This window comes from Stigmatopora nigra, chromosome 16, assembly GCF_051989575.1.
Source record: "Stigmatopora nigra isolate UIUO_SnigA chromosome 16, RoL_Snig_1.1, whole genome shotgun sequence".
Lineage (NCBI taxonomy): Eukaryota > Metazoa > Chordata > Actinopteri > Syngnathiformes > Syngnathidae > Stigmatopora > Stigmatopora nigra.
Window position 1 is genome coordinate 1,532,247 of NC_135523.1, and position 22,733 is coordinate 1,554,979.

Sequence of the window (22,733 nt, forward strand, 5' to 3'; positions counted from 1 at the left end):
GTGAAATAGACTCATAAGGTCACATCAGCCAAAGGATGCATAACGAAAGGAGAATATAAACAATATAAATATTATATGTAAAATAGGGAAATGACAGACCTGTTAAAGTAGCATATTTGAGTATATGTTACAGGACCTATAATACAGTAAAAAACTAGGTTGTATTTTAGTACATGTTACAGGAACTATCATACAGTTAAAAATAAACTTGGGTTGTATTTGAGTATACATTACAGGACCTATTATACAGTAAAAAAATAAAACTAGGTTGTATTTGAGTATACATTACAGGACCTATTATACAGTAAAAAAATAAAACTAGGTTGTATTTGTGTCTACATTACAGGACCTTTTATACAGTAAAAAACAGGCTATATTTGAGTATATGTTACAGGACCTATCATCCAGTAAAAAAATAAAACTAGGTTGTATTTGAGTATACATTACAGGACCTATCATGCAGTAAAAAAATAAAACTAGGTTGTATTTGTGTCTACATTACAGGACCTTTTATACAGTAAAAAACAGGCTATATTTGAGTATATGTTACAGGACCTGTCATCCAGTAAAAAAATAAAACTAGGTTGTATTTGAGTATACATTACAGGACCTATTATACAGTAAAAAAATAAAACTAGGTTGTATTTGAGTATACATTACAGGACCTTTTATACAGTAAAAAACAGGTGATATTTGAGTATATTTTACAGGACCTATCATCCAGTAAAAAAATAAAACTAGGTTGTATTTGAGTATATGTTACAAGACCTATCATACAGTAAAAAAATACTATTTGGTTGTATTTGAGTATATGTTCCAGAACCTATCATACAGTAAAAAAATAAACCTAGGTTGTATTTGAGTATACATTACAGGACCTATTATACAGTAAAAAAATAAAACTAGGTTGTATTTGAGTATACATTACAGGACCTTTTATACAGTAAAAAAACAGGTGATATTTGAGTATATTTTACAGGACCTATCATACAGTAAAAAAAACAAAGCTAGGTTGGTTAAAAATATGCTACTTAGTTTTCCGTGCCACTCCCACGCCGTCTGTCATCTGAGAAGAGGTTGTCAATCCAATGACTGGCCGCCAGCCTCGTCTCCATTTCTTTTCAGATCGTCATATCTTCTCCCAATTTTTTATCGTAAATATTTCCATGTGATACCTTTACAACTCCCTTTCAAACACACCAGTTCGCAAATGAAACCACTTCAACACACGTCATTAAATCCCCAAAAACATTTCACAAACCCTCAGGAGAACCAAAAAAGAACATTTTCTCCATCACCAGAAAACTTCTCCCAAAAAAAAATCCGTCTAATGACGAACAGGTATTTTGTTCCCTTAAGAAATACCCACAAAAACCACTAAGAACAAGAACTAGTAGAGTTTTTCCATATCCGGAAACAGATGGAATCCAAGCCAAAAAAATGAATAAAAAACAACAAACAACGGCGCTCCTTTGAGTCCTCCGCCATCATGTTTATATAATCGACGCGAGTCCTTTGCTCTCCTCTGAAAACGACGGCGTTTGTGCGGCGTTTAGCATCAATGAGAGCCTCTCATCTAGCCCCATCGCTCACTTGAATGCTAAATATAGGAACCCAAACAATATCTTTACAATCCGTCCACCACACAAATCTACCCAAAGATGTTTTGCCCTGCGGCTTATTGACGAACATGCTAATTGGGCTACGTGTCGTTAGCGTACGCCGTGTTTACATCCCGTCTTTATTTATTTATTTTACCGTTTGGAGCAAGAAACTGGCAGGGAATGTGAAAAAAATATATCTAAAGGGTGGTATGCTTTGAGTTTTGGGTGAAAGGATTTTTTTTTGTTGCGTTTTTTTGCGTTTTTTGCGTTTTTTTTTTAAATCAAGGCTTGACATCAGTCGGCGAGGACGACAGATGGCAAACGTGAGATTTGCTCCGGCGTGGGGAGGCGATGTGAAGGATATTTGAGGCGGTGGCTGCAAAAAAAGGGATGTAAAAAAGAAAATTGGCGGCTAAATGCTAGGCTAGCTAACAAAAATGTCCAATCGTAAACCTTAAATTATAATGTAGACAATTGCTGGTTTCATTTGTTTTCAATTACACTGGCATTGAGTTGGATAGATGTCCAATCTATTTAAAATTGGAGGTTTGGCGCTTGTTCATTTGCTGCCGGCCTTTCAGTTGCAATGGATTGGACATCTACAAGTGATAAAATCATTGGAGTAGGTGAGCATTTAGGAAGGACATATTTGTTTTTTGATGATTAGTTTTGAACTTGTTGGCTGCCATTGAGTTAAAAAGATGTCCAATCTTTTTCAGGTCGGAGACTCGGTGCTTGTTTACTTGATGCCGACCTTTCAGTTCCAATGGATTGGACATCTACAAGCCATAAAATCGTACTAGGTGAGTATTTTGGCCAGGGGAAGTACATATTTGATGTTTTTAATGATTATTTTTTAACCCGAGTTGGAAAGATGTCCAATCTTTTTGAAGTGGGAGGCTTGGCGCTTATTTACTAGCTGGCGACCTTTCAGTTCCAATGGATTGGACATCTACAAGTAATAAAATGATTGGATTAGGTCAGCATTTTGTCCAGAGTAAGAACATAGTAAATTTTTTTAATGATTATTTTTCCCAACTCGTTGACTTCCATTGAGTTGGAAGGACGTCCAATCTTTTTGAAGTTAGATTGGTCATCAACTGCATCCTGTCCATAGAGACCAAATTTTATTTACCACTACTACGCTTGATAAACTACTCCCAAGAGTTTTTAAGGATTTAAAATGACCCCATAACAAAATAAAAAAATTCAACCAAACCGCTAAGCTATCAAGCTAACGGCCTTATTTTACGACGTCCCAGTCCATCAATTTCCAGGCACTTCCTTCCACTCCTAAGTCAATATAGAGTTAATTTTTCCCCCCAAAAAAATTATGCTCAATGATACGTGAATCCCACCTAATAAAATCCGTCAAATCGTGATTGAACGTCAACTGCCCGGCGACCACTCCGGGAAAAAAAATGTTTGTTTTGTTTACGGCTGACATTTAAGGCGGGCGCTGTTTGAATGAGAGGTTTGCCTTAATATATTTTTATCGGGTTGAATTTCCTGTCCAATGCGGCAAAAAAACGAACTTCTCAAGCATGGCAAACCAAAAAAATGCATTGTGGGGATGGTTTTCAGCTTCGGATTCATTTTTTTGCCGTCATTCAACGGGAAATTTAGTCCAACCCGCATCATTACGGCCTTTTGGGGGGGTATTTCATTCATATTCATTAAAATGTTAATGCAACAATAAGCAAGCGATAATAGACTCCCTGCCAGGTTGAAAAGGAAAGGGAAGCCTTTCAAACACCCACACAATACCCGCATGGCTGACAAACAACATTTTTTTCGTTTATTTTTCAGTTTTTTTTGGGGGGATGGTTTAAATCTTCACATCAATTTTTGGGAATGATACACTCAACGTTTTCATAAGTCAAAAACAAGAAATACGATAATTTTTTAATCCCAGAGGCTGTGAAGGTGTTTTTTTTGCGCGTTTTGACGGTGTTCTTTGGAAGTTTTGATGTAGTGGCGTTGGGAATTTTGGGGAAACTTTTCACTGTGTTGCTGTTCAGTGATTATTTTTTGTGTTAAGTTATTGTTGTTTCAATGTAAAAGTAGGAAAATGTAATATTTTGGTGAAATTGCATTGGATACAGTTATGTATATCGTATTTTCTGGTGTATAAGTCGCTCTTTTTTAAAGATAATGGCTGGGCCTACGACCTGTTTATATCTGACCACAAATAGTATACTTTTGATTTTTTAGGTTATAGTTATGTAAAGAAATGGATGGTTGTATTTGAGTACATGTTACAGGACAGGACCTATCATACAGTAAAAAAATGTAGGTTGTATTTGAGTATATGTTACAGGACCTATCATACAGTAAAAAAGTACCTAAGTTGTATTTGAGTACATGGTACAGGACCTATAATACAGCAAAAAACCTAGATTTTATTTGAGTATATTACAGGACCTATCATACAGTAAAAAAAACTAGGTTGTACTTGAGTATATGTTAAAGGACCTATTTTACAGTAAAAAAATAAACCTGTGTTGTATTTGAGTATATGTTACAGGACATATCATACAGTAAAAAATACACCTAAGTTGTATTTGAGTATATGTTACATAACCTATCATACAGTAAAAAAAACTAGGTTGTACTTGAGTATATGTTACAGGACCTATCATACAGTAAAAAAGTATCTAAGTTTTATTTGAGTACATGGTACAGGACCTATAATACAGCAAAAAAACCTAGATTTTATTTGAGTATATTACAGGACCTATCATACAGTAAAAAAAACTAGGTTGTACTTGAGTATATGTTAAAAGACCTATTTTACAGTAAAAAAATAAACCTGTGTTGTATTTGAGTATATGTTACAGGACATATCATACAGTAAAAAAACTAGGTTGTACTTGAGTATATGTTAAAGGACCTATTATACAGTAAAAAAATAAACCTGTGTTGTATTTGAGTATATGTTACAGGACATATCATACAGTAGAAAATACACCTAAGTTGTATTTGAGTATATGTTACATAACCTATCATACAGTAAAAAAAACTAGGTTGTACTTGAGTATATGTTACAGGACCTATCATACAGTAAAAAAACTAGGTTTTATTTGAGTATATTCCAGGTCCTATCATACAGTAAAAATAAACCTAGGTTGTACTTGAGTATATGTTACTGGACCTATCATACATTAAAAAAAAACCTAGGTTGTACTTGAGTATATGTTACTGGACCTATCATACAGTAAAAAAAACCTAGGTTGTTTTTGAGTATATGTTACAGGACCTATAACACAGTAGAAAAAATAAACCTAGTTTATGTTTGAGTATGTGTATATATATATTTGTATATTGAGTATATATACAAATTGGACATCTATCACCATCCATCCCCCAAATCCCACCAAACTCCAATACAACTTCCATCTAACATCAGCCATCCTCACCCCAAGCAATTCTCACTTTAAGATTTTTCAGCTCTCCGGTCACTCGCCACCGCATTTTTTTGTCCCGCCACTTTCACTCAGATACTCTTCCGCCGCCTCAACCAAACACGGTTTGTCCGCCGATGTCCGTTGACAATGACGGATGCGGCCGTCAAAGCGACTGACACGCCGGGCTCGATTACATTACATTCAAACTCCTCCCCCAACGCCACCCCCCCCCCCCCCACGCCCGTCAAGGCGAACGTCGCGAACAGATGAGACACGCGTCGGCGTCCCCGAGACGCCAGCTGACAACGTTGGCGTTTTTTTTTCCCGGCTCGCCACTGGGAGTCGATTTATCTCCTAATTGTCGAGTCGCTGATATCACCGTTCAATTTTAACACACTTTTTCGCCACAGTTTGGGTCATAATTCAATAATTCATTCACATGTGGGTTGGTTTTTTTCTTCTTCTCACGCCGATGCCTTGAGGGAACCGCAAAAAAATGGTTTTTTGATGCCTCGGTCAGACGGTATTATGTTCTCAACACGCCAGCGGGGCCAGAGCCGACAAAAAGGGTGACCTACTGGGGCAATAAGACCGGAGATATAACATAAATAGAGAGCAGGGGTGTCTAAACTTTTGGCTCCCAGGGCCGCCTTCAAAAAATATAATAAATCAAAGGATGCGAGGAGCAGGCTTGAGATGTTCCTGCTTTTATTTGGTGAAAAAAGGAAATATATTCAACATTGTCACCTATATATGGGCCTTTGTCACCTCTGCAAAACCATCCCCTGCCTGGTATAAACTGTCATAAGCCAGTTCAAGACTTTTTTTGACCTATTTTAAACGTGGGCCATCAAAGTGCAAACTTTGGACCATTTTGACCCATTTAAGAGCACCTTTTATGAATGATATTTCACCCATTTCATTCTACACAGCTGTGTAATGATGACAAAAATGAATTTTCATTTAATATAGAGGCATAACATCCTATAAGACCTTTAAACTATTCCACAAAATGTAGCATTTCATAAAGAGGAACCCTTTCCACAATACTAAGTGTCCTGCGAGTGCAATCAGTGGATTGGCATCACTTGCTTGTCATAGCCCAACCCCCATTGCTTCAAGTTTGTCAGCTCGGACGGTCCTGGCCGGATTTCTCAAACTGAAAGCTCCCCCATCCTCACCCACAGTGGCCCAACCCCCGTTATTTCAAGTTTGTCAGGAGCTCAGTCGGCCAATGCTGGTCAATGCTGAGAAGAGTTGAATTGATGGGGGTTGGGATGGTGTGGAGGGATGTTGTGGGGTGGGTGGGGGCATTTTTTTTCCGATCAAGCATTGACCAGCATGGACTGACTGAGTTGACTTACAAAGTTGAAGCTATGGGGGTTGGGCTGCAAGAAGCAGGTGATGCCAATCCACTGATTGCACTCGCAGGACACTTAGTATTGTGGAAAGTTTTTCTCCTCATGAAAACCTGCATTTTGTGGAATAGTTTGAAATGAAAGCCTAGTCTTATGAGATGCCATGTCTTCATATCAAAAAACTGAACCTGATTCAGACAATAGTGAATAAGAATCTGTCATGGTCAGACTTTTTTTTAAATCTAATATAACATAAATTGACCTCCTTTTCCTGCCTTTGCCATCCATCTAACTTTCATAAATTGGTTCCAAAGCTATCATTGGGCAACGGCGCCCCGGGTAACGGCTGTGCCCGCGGGGCATCTTCGGGGAGGATTACTTTTGGAGCCGGCCGGCTTCGGCGCCGGGCCCTTGTTGCTAGGCCAACCACGGCCGGCCACTCAAAGCGTCGGCGGATTTTTACTAATGGTTGAACTCCCCCTGCTTGGCGGCGAGGAGATCGGAGGTGGTCGATCGGGGGGCTTTTAACAATCTCATGAGAGGCTCCGCCATTTCTAACAGACTTGAGAAAAATGAATAGTAGGTTGGGCAAATGGAGTCAGGCCAATACTATATATATATATATATATATATATATATATATATATATATATATATATATATATATATGTGTATGTATGTATGTATGTATGTATGTATGTATGTATGTATGTATGTATGTATGTATGTATGTATGTATGTATGTATGTATGTATGTATGTATGTATGTATGTATGTATGTATGTATGTATGTATGTATGTATGTATGTATGTATGTATGTATGTATGTATGTATGTATGTATGTATGTATGTATGTATGTATGTATGTATGTATGTATGTATGTATGTATGTATGTACGTACGTACGTACGTACGTACGTACGTACGTACGTACGTACGTACGTACATACATACATATACACATACATATATATTTATATATGTATATATACATACACATAAATATATATGTATATATATACACAAATATATATGTATATATATACACATACGTATATATTTATATATATGTATATACACATATATATATATATATATATATATATATATATATATATATATATATATATATATATATATATATATATATATATATATATATATATATATATATATATATATATATATATATATATATATACATATACATATATATATATATATATATATATATATATATATATATATATATATATATATGTACATATGTCTATGTATATATGTATATTATTTAGAGCCTAGATTAAAAAGGCTAATAAAATTCAAAAAAAAGTACCAATATATATATTTTTATAGAAGTTTTAGCCCTCAAAAAATCAGAAAAACTTTCAATCCTTACATTTTTTGAATTGTCGTATATTTTCAATAGTTGGCGACCAGTGGACCGGTCGCACCTACGCAATGCCTTGGCCCCAGCGCCAGCAAATGCTCGTCCTCGGTTCAACTCCCGAGCAAAGGTCTGTCCAAACGCCGCTAGCGCGTTGCTCAGCCGCTCACGCAAATGCAATCTGTCGGTGGATCTGTCGCGGATCAGCGATTTGCGCAAAAAATGGCGGGCGGCTGCTTTTGTTCTCCTGATTTTTGCTCGTTTTTTTTAGGGCTGAAAAACCATCTGTCCACTTTGGAGAGTCATGGTCATACTTTATCATACTTTGACACCAATTAGTACGTTTAAACATTTTTAGCACGTATATTTTTTGGATGAATTTGGATTTTTGGAACACAAACCAGCTTTTATGATCCTCAAACATGCCTGGAATCTTAATATCAGAATATTTTTTCATTCATTTTCCATTGCATTTATCCTCACAAGCGTCACTGCTTGTAATAATTTTATTGCTTATTGCAATACGCTCAATAAACAGTAGGAGCCGCTTAATATGACCAACTGGGGAACAGACTATTTGGGTCATAATATCCGTTCGTATATGTGCAGCTCATAAAAACCGAATTTGCCGTCACCGCGTCGGAAATGAGAGTAAATAACAGTTGGGGTAAGTAAGTTTAATCAAAGTAACATATCAAAGCCTTGCAAAACAAATTCACAATGTTATGCGTAAAGTTTGTGTATTTTTTTTTAAGTGCAAAAAATACTCGGCAATGTTACACCGGTTTGTTGGGGAAGTTGATTGTCATTTTTGGAAGAAATATGTTGAAAATGTTGGTCATATTTTCCAAATTTTGGTCATTTCAAACAAAAATATTTAAGTAGTAGTTTGAAGTAGTAGTTTGACCTGGGATTTGTCGATGCTGGACAGGGTAAGAAGGGGGAAGTTGATTATCATTTTTGGAAGAAATATGTTAAAAATGTTGGTCATATTTTCCAAATGTTGGTGTTTTCAATCGGAAATATTTAAGTAGTAGTTTGAAGTAGTAGTTTGACCTGGGATTTGTCGATGCTGGACGGGGTAGGTAGGGGGCTGTTGATCGTTTTTGCAAGAAATATGTTGAAAATGTTGGTCATATTTTCCAAATATTGGTCATTTCAATCGGAAATATTTAAGTAGTAGTTTGAAGTAGTAGTTTGACCTGGGATTTGTCGATGCTGGACAGGGTAGGTCGGGGGAAGTTTATTATCATTTTTGGAAGAAATATGTTGAAAATGTTGGTCATATTTTCCAAAGTTTGGTCATTTCACACAAAAATGAATCAGTAGAAGTTTGAACCTCGATTTGTAGATGCTGGATGGGGTAGATGGTGGTAGTTGATGGTCTTTTGGGCTAGAGATATGAAGAAAATGATGGTCATATTTAACAAAGTTTGGTCATGTCAAACGAAAATAAATAAGTACTATGAAGACCCAAATATTAGTAGGCACTGGAATAATAGTAGGCAGTGGAAAATTCCAAAAATAATGAATAATAGTAGTAGTAGTAGTAGTAGTACTATTATTCCGGTGCCTACTTTTACTAATTGGAATTTTCCACTCCCTACTATTATTCCAGTGCCTACTATTATTCGGGTCTTCATAGTAGTAGTTTGAACCCGTATTTGTAGATGCTGGACCAGGTAGATGGGGGTAGTTGATGGTCTTTTGGGCAAAATATATGTAGTAAATATTAGCCATATTTTCCTTAATTTAGTCATGTCAAACAAAAACATTTCAATGGACATATTCTAAACCCTACCAGTTTATAATAAGCGGTTGTTTTTGTTTTCCACGGTCATAACAAGCGGCGCCGACTGTATTTTTATTCCTTCAAAACAACAACAACCCTGACATATTTTGCATCCTGTTAAGAAAAAACAATCGCACTTGGGTTATCTTTGAAAATCATTTTATCAAGGACAGAAAAACTATCCCGCCACAACTACGCAATCCATGTTCTTGTCTTTCTTAAGCGGCCAATTAGAGAACAATGATACGATCTAAATAAGTCGTGGTGAAGTGAAAGCCACGTTTTGGCGAACGCCGTTCGACCTGACGTCCGCTAAGAAGATTTACGCTGGCCTTTTTTTGTGTTAATCCCATCGACATGTCACCGGCAGATGCCTCTCCTGGTTAATGACTCTTAATCTCCGTTCCAATTTGAGCCAATTAGGGAACGGCAAATTGTAGCCACGCATCTTTGGAGCCGCTCGCCGTTTCTCCCGCTTCGTTTTGTTTTGTTTACGCCGCGTTTTTTTCCCGATGAAACGCCGCTGGCGTTCACCCGCGGCTGTTACGTCAGGATAATCAACACAAATAATGGATGGTAATATTTTTTTTAAAAGTGCGTACGGCGGTCTGTATGGAAAAGTGGAAATAAAAACAACTTTATATAAAAATAGGAACTATAAATGCATTTAAATTCATAGCTCAGCTCTCCTTGTGTTTTAGTTTATATTGTGAGTATTTTTAAAAAATTAAACTAAATTGAAAGAGGGATCTGTACCACTACTGGTTGGTTAGGTTATTGCTAAAGGGTAGGGCTAAGCCAAACTACGGCCTGCGGGCCACATATGGCCCGTTAGGATTTTTAATCTGGCCCACCGACATTGTACAAATAATGTTTTTTTATTTATTTTTAAATTTATTTGATTTTATTTTAATTTCCCCAAGATGGCGCCATCACGCAGAAGCCAGTGGCAGTAGCTGTGTCCACTCTTATTAGTTTTTGGTGTTTTACAGCCCTTTTATTTATTTTTTAAATGACATTTTAATATTAGTAATACATTCCTGTACTTACTGTACATTGTACTTTATACTTTTGACTTTAATGATGAGTATGTTAGTACTTTAGTCCTTTTTATCTCTTTATATTTCATATGTACTGTTAACGGATGCACTTTTTTATATGTATCCTATCATGTGCTGACTCCACCCATTTGTCACATTTTTAAAGTCAATGTGGCCCCTCCCCCTGGCCCAAAACTTTGCCCACTCCTGCTCTAGGCTAACATGGACACTGCTCTTTATTATACTTACCGCTAACGCTAGTTTTTTGTCTTTCTGCAGGATCTGGCATTGGTACAGTGATCCAAAATGTATAGAAAGTGACTTGGAAATGCCTTAAAACCTTCAGAAAGTCTAAGGAAACCGTCAAAAACCCAAATTAACGGTAAGTGACTTCACATTATTTTTGCAATGTTAAAACAATTAATTTCATGAGGTGCCGTTTTCATGGTTTGTTTTGAATGTCTTTTATTGAGCTTGCAATGTAAAAATTTCAATTTTTGTCATTGAGAAAAGCTTAAAAGCTTAGCTTAGTTTCCTTTAGCGCTCTTCTTGTTATTTTAGAGTGGTTTTGTAGGAACAAAAACAACAAAAACACGAGCGAAAGGACCTTTTCTAGCCTTTCTGCTACATGTTAATTGCTTCGTGGCTTAAAAATGAGCATTATTACAAGGACCAGATGCTCCTCTCGTAATAGGCCACGCCGTAATTTCATTAGTAAATTGATAATAGCCATGGCGACGGGCCCTACGCTGCGGTCCGGTACTAGCAGCTTGCGGGGGCGCCGGGTCACGAGCCCGCTCTGTCTAGTTCGACCCTTCACGACAAATGGCGAGCAGATGTCTCCATGGTGAGGGCGCGTTGTTTATTAGCCTTCTCATTAGCCTTAGCGGTCGTTGGGGCTAATCGTTTATGCTATCTATTTTTTTTGGTGGATTTTTTCGAGAAGCGAGAGCAGACGCCAGCCCGTCGGCGATTGGACGTCGTCCAATTTCACGTTGTCGGTCGGTTGTGCTGGTGAGGATCTCCGCCAGCGGTGGGCGGGTGTCACGGGGGCGGAGTCTAGCCAAACGGCGGGAGGTTAAGAGAGAGAGTATACCAGATGAGGCTGCAAAATTGCTTTCCCGCGTTCACATTCATCAAGTGCGGCGAAGGATGGGGGCGGCGGCTTAGCCGGGGGCGGTGACAGGCGCCGCCCGTCTTAACGAGACGGCCCTTTGCGAGAGAATTACGCTCCACGATGCTCGGTTAACGTTTTGACGTGGTGAATTAAAGGAGCCGGCAAGGCAAGGCGCCAAGAAATATCAATTATGACGACGTATATATGGACTGCGGCGCCCCCGCGGGATGTCAACTTAACGGACAAACTCGGAGGCCGTGTCGTGTAAAGTCGACGGCTCAATGGGAATGTTGTAACTTGTGGTTAGTGGTTGATGGCGATTGGTTGCGGAGAGGATGGGTGCTCGGATGGTTGGTCGCTTGTCTTTTGGTCTCCATTTTTTTTGGTTTAAGAGTTTACTGTTGAAAGCGCCTCTCAAAATTATATTCATGAGAGGGAGAATTTATTATCTAAGAGATAGTTTATTATCTAAGTACTGTTTAATATCCAAGTACTGTTTAATATCCAAGTACTGTTTAATATCCAAGTACTGTTTAATATCCAAGTACTGTTTAATATCCAAGTACTGTTGAAACCAGCTCTCAAAATTATATTCATGAGAGAGAGTTTAATATCTAAGTACTGTTTAATATCTACGTACTTTTGAAAACAGTAGATATTTAGATATTAAACTCTCCCTCATGAATATAATTTTGAGAGCTGGTTTCAACAGTAGTTAGATATCAAACAGTACTTGGATATTTTACAGTACTTGGCTATTAAACAGTACTTAGATATTAAACTCTCTCTCTCATGAATATAATTTAGAGAGCTGGTTTCAACAGTAGTTAGATATTAAACAGTACTTGGATATTAAACAGTACTTGGATATTAAACAGTACTTGGATATTAAACAGTACTTGGCTATTAAACAGTACTTGGCTATTCAACAGTAATTGGCTATTAAACAGTACTTAGATATTAAACTCTCTCATGAATATAATTTTGAGAGCTGGTTTCAACAAATGCAGTTTGGGTTTTCCATGCGACTGGCGTTGAATCTGATTGGACGTTGGACTTTGGACTTTGAACATTCATTGGAATATCACATTATCACATTATACACTATAAGTCCATTAGCGTCAATAGCAGTCAGCGAGTTCACGTCCTCACCAAATTCAGGTCATAGGGCTACCTACCCATTTAACTAACTCCCCTGTTGCATTCTGGGACATTAGCATGTTTGTCAGATGAAAGCCTGGCACTACACAAAGTCCAGATCAAGCGCAAAGTGAGCTTGAGTTCTCACAACTCTTGCCGCCCTATGAAAATGACAGCTGAGATTTTTGTCTTTGTTGCCACTCCGACCAACCCCCAGGGAATCGAACCACGGCATCCCATCGCTTGATGTGCACCCTTCCGGAAAATTTAAATGTAAAACACGGAAACAAACCAATAGTCCAGATCAAGCTAGCCTCGTTAACCCCTCAAAAAATGGCGTTTATAGGAAGGAAACCCCATATCGGGATTAAAATTCGGCATTGTGCAGTTTTTTACTGAAGAATTTGTCATTCCTCCGGCGCGCCAAGGCCGACAAACACGCCAGAAAATGGCGAGCGTGATGAAGGCGGCAGATGCGGGTGCGCTCAGCATATGCGCCAGGTCATAAATCCAGATTATCGTCTTCTCGTGTCCCCCCTTCAACCATCTGCTGCCTTGCTCACCATCTTCTTCTTCTTCTCTCTCTTTTTAATAACCCGTCGCACGCCTGGGAGACGCCACTTGGATGGCGCTTGATTGAGAAGAAGCGGTTTTATTTACACCCGCATATTGGCGGACGAGTGACCCGTGATTACAACTGTTTATCTCTAAAGTACTTTTAGTCGGAATTGCTTTTTAGGGCTTTTTTAGTCATGTTGTACAATCTCGAGACTATCTGTTCCGTCTTTGGGATTTTGGTTGATTTCTTAGGCTTTGGTTTGTTTCGGTTAAATTGGGACTACCAAAAATCTTAGTGTTGTCTGTTGGGTCTGAAGTTACAGATCCCCATACTTACCAACCGTGCACAAAGGAAAAACGAGGCATGAGACTGTGTTATATTTTAAAGCAACCGCGCGGCTGGGGAAGGTTGGAGGCGCGAGTCCATTATGGACACGCACTCGGCTCTGCGGACCTTCTCCTCCTCTCAAGTCCCAAGTCGCGCTTTTATTAAGTTTCAGCAATGATGTCATGGAAACGGTACAACAGTCACTGAGACATGTTAAAGACATCATTATGATTATTGACAGGTTGTTCTTTGTTATAGGGAATTTGGGTGTCACGAATCCTTGCATATAATCTCTCAATACGTGTCACGGTTAAATGTCATAGGGACCTTCAATCAATATAACAATCATCAGTGTCACCACCATCATAGGTGTCACTAAGTGTCACTGTTTGGCTGCGGATTTGTCATAGAGCCAATAGGAAATATGTATGTCCTTTGAAATGCACTTGTTATTGTTTTACGCAACTTTACATTGTCTCAGAGTCTTAACTGCCAAATGTCTTGTTTTTGTCTCAGTTTGAATCCCTAAAAATCTTGGTGTTGTCTTAGTCTCAACTCCTAAATGATTTGGTTTTGACTCTGAAAAATCTCAGTGTTGTCTCGGTCTTAACCGCCAAATGTCTTGTTTTTTGTCTCGTAAGTCCTTAAAAATCTTAGTGAGGGTTTAGTCTCTGCTCCCAAATGTTTTGGTCTTGACTCTAAAAAATCTTAGAGTTGTGTCAGTCTTTACTGACAAATGTTTTGGTCTTGTTTTGGTCTTGACTACCAAAAATCTTAGTATTCTCTCAGTCTCAACTGACAAATGTTTTGATCTTATTTTTGTCTTCACTCTCAAAAATCTTAGTGTTGTCTCAGCTCAGTTTCAACTCCCAAAATATTTTAACCTTGACTCCCAAAAATCTTGTCCTGTCACCGTCTTGAATCCCAAATTCTTCATCTTATCTCAGTTTTGACCCCCCAAACTCTTGCCCCAATCTCAGTCTAGACCGGAAAACACTTGTTAAAGCCTCAGTCTCATTTTAGTCTTCTTATGATTTGTACTCCCTTCAAATATTGGTCTTATCTAGGGCTGCCTGCTGGTGCAGACACAAGATTTGCTGTCAAGACCGGCACTTGACCTTTATCTGTGCCACGGATTCCTTCCACATCCCCTGGACATGCCCGCTAAGCCGGTCAAAAACCCTAAATCGATTAGCTGTTCATCCCATTGTACCCTACGTTTGGCTAACAACCAATTTGGGTCCTACTTCTCCTACTATCTAGCCGGGATAGGCTCTAGCACCTCCCCAAAAAGCTGCAGTCCCTTCCTCATCCTCTAGACATGCCCAGTGAGCTGGTCGAAAACCCTAAATCGATTAGCTGTTCATCCCATTGTACCCTACGATTGGCTAACAACCAATTTGGCTCGCAGGACCTTTGGTCGCCAATCTTTTGGTTGCTGATCTTTTGGTCACCTGTCTTTTGGTCCCTTTTGGTCACCGGTCTTTTGGTTGCCGGTCAAATGGTGACAGAGAGTTTTTTGTTGAAACCAGTTCTCAAAATTATACTCATGAGAGAGAGTTTAATATCTAAGAGAGAGAGTTTAATATTTAAGTACTGTTTAATATCTAAGTACTTTTTAATATCTAAGTACTGTCTAATATCTAAGTACTGTTTAATATCTAAGTACTGTTTAATATCTAAGTACTGTTTAATATCTAAGAACTGTTTAATATCTAAGTACTGTTTAATATCTAAGTAGTGTTTAATATCTATGTACTGTTTAATATCTATGTACTGTTTAAGATCTAAGTAACGTTTAATATCTAAGTAATGTTTAATATCTAAGTACTGTTCAATATCTAAGTACATTTGACTGGAAACCAAAAGACCAGGGACCAAAAGACCGCGGACCAAAGGACCGGGGACCAAAAGACCGGCCACCAAACAACTGGTCACGCACCTTTCCTACTATCTAACTGGTATAAACTCCAGAACTCCCCCAAAAAGCTACAGCCCGTCACTCAAATTCCTTTCCATTTACCTCAAATACCATGGGAAGAATCCCGGGTTCCCCTTCCAACCGAGACGCGGTCCATTCTTTCCCTCCCCGCCATGACGGCCCGGGCCCCGGGCCGACAAACTCATTGTCCGGCGGTCTTATCTCCCCGGGTCCATTTCCCCTCGGCCCAGCTGACAGAGTACAGGAGCAGGTAGAGCTTTCCCCTAGCGCGAAACTGTCAAGCGTTCTGGCACACGGCGAGTAAACAGCCCCCTCCCGGATGGTTAATTGCCAACAGCAGGATGCATTAGCTATAATTCACTGATAAGGCGGGTGAATGGAGCGCCCTCTCTTCTTCTTATTGCTTTCATGGAAGCACTTCAAGGCCCGTGGGAGATGGAAGTGATGAGGCGGAAGTCGGCAGGCGAAAGAAAGCTTTATAATAGACTGGCTGTGGCTTCCTTCCTTGGCTCCGATCCATCACGCCGCTCGACAGACGTTCCACGCCCTCTAAAGTGATGTTTACCTTCACCGCTAGTGGCGGGTCACGCGTTAAAAAGAAAATAAAAATCACCGGCTGTCACATTTGTGTTTACGTTTTGCTACCAGGCCAGATTTCCTTGATGCGGGAATTGGTATTTTCTGTGGGTTTTGATGGACATGGACGGGGCTGAGGGACCTATCGTTTGTCATTCATGTTGATTTAAATTGAGAGTACTGTGTAGTGCTACTTATAGTTAGTGAGATTGTGTGGAGAAAATGATGGTATTTTATTTTAATTGACGTCAATAATGTTTTGACTTGACTAGTAGTATGTGTATAAGGTTTTTATACTTTAAGGTTACGTATGTTCATTCAATTTAGATTAAGATTACTTTGTAGTTAGATTAGAACTTTATTTCATCCCGTATTTGGGAAATTTAGGGTTAGGGACAGACAGAAGACATTGTAGACCTAGCTAAAAAACTTTGAGCAACTTGTAATGCTACTTATAGTCATATAGCATGTTTTTTTCAGGTTTAAATACTATATTTCTAGTCATTTTAGGTCCTGATTAATTAAGTATTGACTACTTTGTTTGTTACATACATATATGGAGCATTTATATAGGAATTGGATAGTCAAAGTGGATTGGATGTTTATCCCCGCCAATCAAACATGATCACAACTACCCTAGCCTCAATAATATTAGGAAAAATATGGATTTTAGATCAATGAACAGCACTTAAAAAGTCAGATTAAAAACACCAAAAAAATAGGGAAAAAAATAGGGTAAGACAACTGTTAGATAATTATTCAAAAACATTAGGAATTTAAAATTATATTAGGAAAAATATGTATTTTAGATCTGTTAACAATACTTAAACAGTCAGATTAAAAAATACAAAAAAATAAGGCAAAAAAATAGGGTAAGACAACTATGTTAGATAATTATTCAAAAACATTAGGAATTTAAAATTATATTAGGAAAAATATGTATTTTAGATCTGTTAACAATACTTAAACAGTCAGATTAAAAAATACAAAAAAATAAGGCAATAAAATAGGGTAAGACAACTATGTTAGATAATTATACAAAAATATTAGGAATTTAAAAGAATATTAGGAAAATATGGATTTTAGATCTATGAAATGCACTTAAAAAGTCAGATTAAAAAATACTAAAAAATAGGGCAAAAAATAGGGTAAGACAACTATGTTAGATAATTATACAAAAATATTAGGAATTTAAAATCATATTAGGAAAAATATGAATTTTAGATCTGTTAACAATAGTCATTAAAAATTACAAAAAATAGGGCAAAAAAATCGATAAAATTGATAAATTCTCCAAAAATATTCGGAATTTAAAATAGTTAGAAAAAAATAGGAAAAAAGCTTTCTAATTTTAGATTGAATTAATAACGTAATTAGCAAGCATGCGGCAATGATAATATAAAATATGGATTTTTTTTTCAATCTTTAATTTGCATCAATATTTGTTTAAAGAAAACTTTTAGCGTTTATCGTCTTTTTCCCGTCAAGGACTGTCACCGCGCCAAAAACAGTTTAACACACTTTAATGGTGTATCGTGTATACATTAAAATATCTATTCTCCATATTTTTCTACCTCAACTGCGACCATCCTTTCAAGAAATGATTACGAGGTCATTTTTTTTTTCTGGGCGCCATAAAAGCGCGTACTTGACAAACACGGTGTGAAAAGCCAATCTCACCGCGTTTCAACGGCTAAAGTGATAACTGGGGGATTAGGGCGGGTACAAAAAGCACGCTGGTTGCAGTACTGGCTCGACGCTCCGCAGGTGGGGCGGCAATTTTACTGCACAGTTTAAGAGATTAAGATGTTGGTCTGTCAGAGGAGACGCTGTGTTAACACACCGTGCTATAAAAGCAACGTCTGATGACTTTGCAAATAGTCGGAGATGGGCCAGATGACTTTAAGGATGTAAAACACAGAGTCTCAAAAGCACATTGACTTAAAAACGGGTTAAATGTTCTTGTTTTTGAACTTGGACTTCTTTTTGGTGAAAATTCGGACTGGTTTTGTACTTTCTTATTGTGTACTAGTACCTTTACTTATGGAATTAATTGGTTTCAGAAGTGGACTTTTTCATAGGTAGATGATACATTGAATTAGCCTAGCCGCGTTCTGTAATAAAACTTGGCAATTTTTTGATTTTGTTTGACAAAAATGCGTGACCGGACGTTTGGTTGCCGGTCTTTTGGTGGCAGAGAGTTTAATGTTGAAGCCAGCTCTCTAAATTATATTCATTTTGAGAGTTTAATATCTAAGTACTGATTAATATCGAAGTACTGTTTAATATCGAAGAACTGTTTAATATCGAAGTACTGTTAAATATCTAAGTACTGTTTAATATCTAAGTACTGTTGAAACCAGCTCTCAAAATTATACTCATGAGAGAGTTTAATATTTCGGAGAGAGTTTAATATCGAAGTATTTTTTAATATCTAAGTACTGTTTAATATCTAAGTACTGTTGAAACCAGCTCTCAAAATTATATTCATGAGAGTTTAATATCTACTGTTTTCTCAGTACTTAGATATGAAACAGTACTTAGATATTAAAAATTATTTAGATATTAAACTCTACTTAGATATGAAACAGTACTTCGATATTAAACAGTACTTGGATATGAAACAGTACTTAGATATTAAACAGTACTTAAATATTAAACTCTCTCTCATGAATATAATTTTGAGATCTGATTTCAACAGTAAACTCTCTGTCAACATTTGATAGGCGACCAAAAAACCGGCGACCAAAAGGGACCAAAAGCCAGGCAACCAAACGTCCGAGCACCCAAAAATGTTCCCATCAAGGCGTTTATATTTCTCCTGTCCAATCATTCATAAGTAGAGTCACCCACTACTCCCAAACTGTTGAACGTCTTAAATCAAGACACACCTTAAATCCATTTAATCCCCGATGACGGCAACACAGACGGAAGTCTCTTCTAAAAATCCAACACGAGGGTCTCATGGGGACGACCCTACTCCCCCCCCTCCTCGCCAGAGTTGCCGATAAGATTATCCCGCCGGCTGGCGGCCATATTTAGCAACAGGCGTAGACTCCCACGCTCACACACTCACTCACTCACTCACAGGTCGGATTACCTGGCGCTCCCCAATCGGATAATCCCAGATCTGTCCCGCCAAGATTAGGAGGAGGCAGGAAGTCAGTCGGAGAAGTAGCCCACCTACGCCGTGCACCTGCCTCATTTCCATCTCAAAGTAAACATCCACGGGAGCCAATAGCCTTCCATCTTTGAGCCGTTTCCAACATGGCTCTCATTAGATAATAATTGGTCCTCCGGCGAGGGAAAGAGAGGAACTTGTTTGCTAGCTTACTTTTTACTCTTCTCAGTCGGAGTCAAATCGCCGCAAACGTGGCGTCCCCAAAATGGCATCCATTTGATCTCCAGCCAGAAAAGCAAGCTTGAAATAAACCTTTGCAGTTTGCTTTCATCAGACGGAGGGAAAGCTAACGATTAGCCTTTATTAGTCACCCGGGCGACGCCGACTTGACTCCTTTTTAGGGCGCTTGTCTATTTTTTTGGCTCGTTAAAAGAATACGTCATGCCACGCCGCGTAGAAGACGGAAAACGGCGGGCGCTACTCTCTTTAAGAGGGTTGTAAATTTGCGCCAGAGTGGTTCGCTCGTACGGCTTGTAAACATTTAATAACACGTGATCGATGCGTGGCGTTTACGAGGTCAAGTTGATGCCGGTTAAGTGTAGGGATTCCACTTGGGAATGCGGGAGTTTGTAGAATACCCGGGGATTTAAAGGTGTGTTTCAGTTGAGGGTAGATATTTGGGGTTCATGGGATTTTATTTTGGAATTTCTATGATATTTGAACATGGATTGGACCAAAAAACCCTCAAAAAACCCCAAACATCACCCAAGCAACATCCGTCATTGTTTACAAATGCGGGTTATTTTTTTTTTCTTCCACCAAAGCAGGTGCAAAATGAGGTCGCCCGGCTTAATGAAAGCAACATTTTTTTCAGCTGACGCGATGAAGCTAATTAGATTCGCTATTCAACATTTACACAAAAAAAGATGAAAGCTTAATACGCCGTCTCCTCTCTTTTTGTTAGCGATTTGGCAACGGCAAAAAACGAGTGAATATTTCATCGCGCCGAGCCGGGCCTTCCCGCGTAAATCCCGCTGGCGTTTTTCCCATCGCGCGCCATCGAGGACGAGGGTGACGCAGGTGTACGTCTCGCCTTCGCTAAACCTTCCGCGCCGATGACATGTGACAGGGTCGATTTCCGTTTGGCGCTTCTCGCCGGCGCTCGGGGGTACTCCGGCGCCCTCGTCTCATCTCGCGCAAATTCCGGGAAAAATGCACACCTGTCACCCTTCGTCAAGGTTTCCCAAAGACGTTAGCATCCCGGCTGTACTTTTCCGATCTCGAGTTCAGCTTTAAAACGTCCATTAGCTTAATTGCTACTTGGCAAAATGTGTGTGGAAACAGAAGCGACTATAAACCAATCATATTTTTTATTTCTGTGCCAAACATTGCCACGTTTTAGGAGGAGAAAATACCCGTTAAACAGCCATCGTATGTCATTACAGTATATGAGGTCGTATGGGTTTTTGGGATAGCCACATATTGCTAATTGCTAATCTACTTTTGATTATCCACGCTTATGGTATTTCTTCGATTAGTTTGATAGGGTGCAAAGGGCCCATTAAAGCGTGTTCTTGTGGAAAAGTATCATGTTTTCTAGCATATTAACCATATTTGTACCGTATTTTCACAACTATAAGGCACACCGCATTATAAGGCGCACCCTCAATGAATGCCAATTTTTCCATATATAAGGCGCACTGTATTATAAGGCGCACTGTCTATTTTGGAGAAGATTTAAGACTTTTAAGGGCGCCTTATAGTGGTGAAAATATGGTAATTGCTATTGACTTCCAGGTATGATACAAAGTCACTTCTAGAGCCAGCCATTGTTGATGTTTTGGATTTTTTTGGTATAAAATCTTGCAGTGGGGGAGGAGCTATATGATGGAAAATTTTGTAAACTAAGATGGCATCTGCGTATTTAACAGTATTGTTTCAGTTCAGGCGTTTGTGTTTTTTTAATATCCGACAGTGGTGGTTTTTGGTTTTCTGTTTTTCCATATATAAGGCGCACTGGATTATAAGGCGCACTGTCTATTTTGGAGAAAATTTAAGACTTGTATGCGAGTACAAATATTTAATGTTTTCCCCTTATTTCTTTTTTAAATTAATGTAAATAAATGAAAAAAAATCACCCAAAAAATCCCCAAAAATGATTCAGACCATATAATGTCTATAAAAAGCCAAATTATTTGGCACAAAAAAACAACAATGTCCATTTTTTGTTGTTCAAATATTATGGGACAAATTAGCATGTTTTCGATTTAAATAAAAATGTTTATAGATTATTGTTGTGGGAAAGTAGGAATGTTATGGTTTGGCCAAAGTGGCCCGCCGGCCAAGTTGTAGTGGGCCATCTCCGGACCTTTTCACACTCAATAAACGGGATTTTATGAGCAAAATGCAGCAGCGTTTTAATGGCTGACAAAAACCCCAGTGGCCCTGCTTTATTTTAATGACATACAGCTGTTTAAGCTCCGATTGGCTCTTAGTTTTAAGAGCTTGAGTTAAACTTAAAGAGTGTTGGGTTGGGGTTAAAAACCCAGTGGTGTCAAACGTACGGCCCGGGGGCCGGAAACAGTTTTCATCAACAGCAAGCTTTCCACAATACTAGTGTGTCACTGGAGCAATCAGTGGATTGGCATCACCTGGTTCTTGCAGCCCGACCCCCGTTGCTTCAAGTTTGTCAGCTCGGAAGATCCCGGCCGGATATCTTGAACTGAAAACTCCCCCTCCTCACCCACAGTGGCCCAACCCCTGTTGTTTCAACCTTGTTATCTATGTTTGAACCAATGGCCTGCAAGACAAAAATCTACATGCTATAAACTGTCAAGAGCCAATTCAAGACTTTTTTGGGCTTCTTTCAAACGTGGGCCATCAAAGTGCAAACTTTGGACCATTTTGACCCATTTAAGAGCACCTTTGTTGATTGATATTTCACTTATTTCATTCTACACAGCTGTGTAATGATGACAATAGAGGCGTTTGATTTGATATAGAAGCATAACATCCTATAAGACTTTCAAATTATTCCACAAAATAGCTTTTCATAAAGAGGAAAGCTTTCCACAATACTAAGTGTCCTGCGAGTGCAATCAGTGGATTGCCATCACCTGCTTTTTGCAGCCCAACCCCCATCGCTTCAAGTTTGTAAGTCAGCTCAGCTCTTTTGATGCTGGTCAATGCTTGATCAGAAAAATAATGCACTCCCCCACCCACACACTACCTCCCCACACCATCCATTCAACTTTTTCACCTATGTATATCCCTTTTTCACCTCTGCCAAACCAGCCCTGCCTGCAATAAACTGTCAAAAGTACTTTAAAAGTGATAAAGTAACTGCAAAATTCCATATATTC

At 38.5% G+C, this 22,733-nt stretch overlaps 1 protein-coding gene across 1 annotated transcript in view; it reads left to right on the forward strand.

Moving 5' to 3' along the window:
* Positions 1 to 2,323: 2,323 nt before the first annotated feature.
* Positions 2,324 to 22,733, forward strand: part of LOC144209474 (cadherin-18) — a 91,853-nt gene continuing 71,443 nt past the window's right edge. Inside the window, exons 1-2 of the mRNA XM_077735804.1 lie at positions 2,324 to 2,407; positions 10,869 to 10,971. The gene's annotated coding sequence lies outside the window, so the exon portion shown is untranslated. The remainder of the gene's footprint in view (positions 2,408 to 10,868; positions 10,972 to 22,733) is intronic.